This window comes from Montipora foliosa, chromosome 12 (assembly GCF_036669935.1).
Source record: "Montipora foliosa isolate CH-2021 chromosome 12, ASM3666993v2, whole genome shotgun sequence".
In the NCBI taxonomy this organism is placed as follows: Eukaryota; Metazoa; Cnidaria; class Anthozoa; order Scleractinia; family Acroporidae; genus Montipora; species Montipora foliosa.
Window position 1 is genome coordinate 20,702,029 of NC_090880.1, and position 5,000 is coordinate 20,707,028.

Genomic DNA, 5,000 nt, shown 5'->3' on the forward strand with positions numbered 1-5,000 from the left:
ACCTTTTTCACGGCATTAGAGAGGGAAGTATTGTGAGGCCCTGAACACAAAAATGGCATCCAATGGTCTTCAATTTACACTGCTGGATCGGCTTGCTAGATCCCTGCCGCATATCAGAAGGCCTCTGTCCTGGGTTGAGATCATTCCATGGTAAAGGTAACGTAAATTTCACAAGCTTTTTTTGTCAGAAAATTCATGTTAGAACGACCACATAAGAACAGACAGCACACCCAGCCCTAAAAACGTGTACTTTTACAATTCGTTATAAACATCTCGAGCAATCTTTGTGTTTGTGAACAGCCCATTAGCCGTCAAAACGTTTTTGTTCGCTGGTTACTGAATGAAGTTATATAAAGACAATTTGTCTAATATCTTGAGGTCTTTGTGAGGAAGAATATGATTATTGAGCTAACATATCGCAAAGAATTTGCTAAGTGCTGTTAAAAGATCGGTTATGAGGATAATCGTCATACCTGCAGGGCGGTGTCGGTTTTTAGAAGAAAACGAAAGCGGTTTGCGGTTTCGAAGGAACAAAATATGGCGGTTTACGGAATGTACGACCCCCTATAATAGACCCTCGTAGTTTGCCGATTCTTGTTCCAAGCCAACCTGGCGTGTTTCAATGAAATTTATCAAAATGTGAATGATCTCGTTTTCAGAGATAAAGTGGAATAAAGTACATTATTAAAACTCTTCTTTGACCTTGAACTAATTTTTATTTATTTATAATTATTATTTTTTTTATGGCTTCTAATTTTAGCGTGATTCATATTCGCTGGCTATTGACAGTTGACTCTGAAATCATGTGGCTTTTTTCCTTTTCAAGTCGCTCGCTGAGGGTGTGCTTGTTTTCTTTTTAAACTCATGCGGCTCAAAAAACATTCATTGCCAAACTGGTAAATTCCAAAGTAAATTTCACTCAAAAAACCGATATCGTACTCATCGCTCCGTGATTCATGTGACATCGGTTTTTAGCGTAAAATTTACCATGGAATTCACTAGTTAGGCAATGAATTTTTTATATAGAAGGAAGCAAAGAAAATGATTTAATTATTAAATCAGCCACAGAAATATCAAAACCGGCCGGCGTAAACTCGCCAGCATTTATGAATCGGAAATATTGAGAATACAAAATTATGCTGTGCAACAGATCGAGGACAAAGAAGGCCACAAAATTTGGCCTGAAAGCTTTCAAAGGTAAGAGAAGAGTTCATACTTTTGCTAACCAGTGTTTGACTTCGTTTTCCCAGATAATTATTGCTGAAAATTAAACAACCTTCACGCCAACAATTTCTTTCACTCGGAGTAATTCTCTCTTGTAGGGCTGGTCGCCCAGCAAAACGTATTTCTTACTGAAATCGAGGAATTAAAAAAATGTTTAAGATAGTTCCACGTGGTTGCAAGGAAACAAGACGGGTCATTTGACAACAAACTAACGCTCACCTCAATTATAGCCACCATTTCATGTGGATCCTTTCTCCAACTGCACTTTAAATTTCCATTTCAAATGAGCCTCAAAAACTTTGATCGAACGGTGAAAATGTTTTAACAAGCAGACTTTCCATTTAGATTGCTGATTTAAACGGTGCTAAATGACCATTTTGCTGTTTGTGACGAGGATTTTAACGAAGGTTATTTAGATTTGCCATGTTTAAAGATTCTGTAAGCACTTTCGCGCATAGTTTGTGCCGCTTGCACGTTTTCCACGCATGAATTGAGATGCCAATTAAATCGACTTTGGATGTTTTTTTCTGCAATTGTTTTTGAGATCTCTTCGTGAGTATATACTAAAACAATTATTCTTTTCAATCTCGGTGAAAAGTGGCAGAATATTTACCTCGTCACTTTGCGGCTCAGTAAATATTCTACCACTATTCACCACTATTTCAAAGAATAATTGTTAATTATTTGCTGAAAAAAGAAAAAGAAATGATATCCTTGTTATGGCTATCCTCCTAATAACAATAATAATACTAATAATAATAATAATAATAATAATAATAATAATAATAATAATGTCTTGCAAGTATGCTATGCGGACCTATGTAACGCACGGAGTCATGGGTATCTAAGAAGAGAGATCCACCATGTTGTATAGCCTCGTGTAGTCTATTAAAGTTGTGTTTATCCAAGCTTTAATAATAATAACAATAATAATAATAATAATAATAAAACACTGAACAGAAGTCCTAAGGCACTGATGACTCTGTGGCCCTCAAAAACAATTACAAATATATATTAATAACAAGAAAATATAACATTTTCAAAGAAAATTTAAGATAAAATATAATAAATGAATAATTAGTAAAAACAAAAGATTATCAAGGTAAGAGAGCGAATCCCCCATATAGGTCCTCTAACTAAGGTAATCCATCTTAATCTATTTTTAGACATGGTGTAGTGTCTTGCAAGTATGCTATGCGGACCTATGTAACGCACGGAGTTATGGGTATCTAAGGAGAGAGATCCACCATGTTGTATAGCCTCGTGTAGTTTATTAAAGTTGTGTTTATCCAAGCTTTAATAATAATAACAATAATAATATTAATAATAATAATAATAATAATAAAACACTGAACAGAAGTTCTAAGACACTGATGACTCTGTGGCCCTCAAAAACAATCACAAATATATATTAATAACAATAAAATATAACATTTTCAAAGAAAATTTAAGATAAAATATAATAAATGAATAATTAGTAAAAACAAAAGATTATCAAGGTAAGAGAGCGAATCCCCCATATAGGTCCTCTAACTAAGGTAATCCATCTTAATCTATTTTTAGACATGGTGTAGTGTCTTGCAAGTATGCTATGCGGACCTATGTAACGCACGGAGTTATGGGTATCTAAGGAGAGAGATCCACCATGTTGTATAGCCTCGTTTAGTTTATTAAAGTTGTGTTTATCCAAGCTTTAAGTGTGCTTCCAATAGCCATCCGATAGTGAAACGTTACCCTGGCGACGAGTAGGGGATTTACGGAATTTTTGGGGTAATTATTTTTGAAATATTACGCGAAGGAAAAACAGTTTGTGAGTGTAATGAGTGAACAAAATACTAGTCAACCAGCCGGGCCAAGTCAGCCAACAGCGATCCGGACAAATGAAGTACGAAGTCTACCCTGTTCCGAACCCAGGGCAGAACCCCACACTTTATCGGTACGTTGGAAGCGTTGGAAACGTTCTTTCGATTTGTGTGTGTTGGCAAAAGGGATTGTGGAAGATCGTCAGAAGGTTGCTCTCTTGTTGCACACCGCAGGACAAGAAGTTCAGGATTTGTATTACACGCTTGCCGGTCCGGAGGAAGAATTAAGAGATTACAAAGATGTTGTGGAGCTATTGGATAGCTACTTTGTACCGAAAGTAAACGTGCCTTTTGAACGCCATGTTTTCAGGCAAATAAAGCAACAATCACATGAGAAAGTAGACCAGTTTTTTTGCAGGCTAAGGCAGAAGGCGATTACATGTGAATTTGCGAACGTGGATGAGATGATTCGGGACCAATTGATCGAGAAATGCCGAGACGGTAGGCTCAGACGAAAGTTTCTGGAGAAGACAAATGCTGCTTTAAAAGACTTACAAGCCATTGCAAGAAGTCATGAAGCTGAACAAGTCAACCGGTTAGTAGCAGAGATCAAGTTAATTCAGTTAAACAACAAAAGTTCCAAACGAAGGGAGGAGGGCGTGACCCTAAGAAAGAAGGGTCAAACATCAGATCGCGAGGGCTTGGGGCCGAACAACCCAAAGCATGCTACAACTGCAACAGTCAAGGCCATTTCGCAAGGGATTCGTGTTGCCCAGCTAAGAATAAGTGTGGAGCTCGTGGACATTTTGCGGTCTGTTGTGGAAACAAGAAACTGTCGTCGGGTAGCCAGAAGGGGATTGTTCCAGAAACTAAGAAGAAAGCTTATCTAGTAGCAGAAGGGGTCTCTAGAGAAGAATATGGTTATGCATTTACTGATGGAGGAGGGCTGAGAGTTGGAGAAATTACACTGAAGGTGGGAGGAGTAGTGTTAGACAGTGTACTTATTGACTCTGGGGCATCATGTAACCTGATTGACTACAACACTTGGAATAATATGAAACAGAATCGGATCGAATACGAATCCCAAGTGTCGGATAAGAAGTTATTTGCGTACGGACAGAAGGAACCGCTCGAGGTCGTAGGAACATTTATGGCAGAGGTAGTATGTGAAGATAACGGAGCAGAGTCTGTAGATGAGTTCACGGTCATTAAGGGAACAGGAAGACCTTTTCTGGGAAAGAAAACAGCCGAAAAGCTTAACGTGTTACGCGTAGGACCAGAGAACGTTCCTAATATTTGTTCCATAGTGGAAGAAGGGTGTGACCAGGACATCCGGGAGAGTTATGCTGACATACTCACTGGGGTTGGAAAGCTAAAAGATTATCGCCTCAAGCTACACATTAATAAAGAAGTTAAACCTGTAGCTCAGCAAGTACGTAGACTCCCTTTTGGACTAAGGGACAAAGTAGATCTCAAATTGGATGATCTCCTTAGCAAGGACATCATAGAAGAAGTGCCAGACACACCAACGTCGTGGATATCACCACTCGTGGTAGCCCCAAAATCGGACGGGTACATACGAGTTTGCGTAGATATGAGAAGGGCAAACGAAGCGATTATTCGCGAATGTCATCCGATACCAACGATAGAAGAAGTTCTTTACGATCTTAATGGGTCAACTCTCTTTAGTAAACTTGACCTCAAGTTGGGGTTCCAAGAGAAGTCAAGAGAAATCACCACATTTGTCACCCACCGAGGGCTGTATAGGTATAAGCGGCTTATGTTCGGTATCTCGTCAGCCCCTGAGAGGTACCAGAGGATCATATCCGATGTTATACGTGGTTGCAAGGGAGTGGCAAACATAGCTGATGACCTAATCGTTCATGGGAAAGATGCCGGAGAGCACCATAAGAATCTACATGCAGTTTTACAGCGCCTAAGAGAGAGGGGTTTAACCTTAAATGGAGCCAAGTG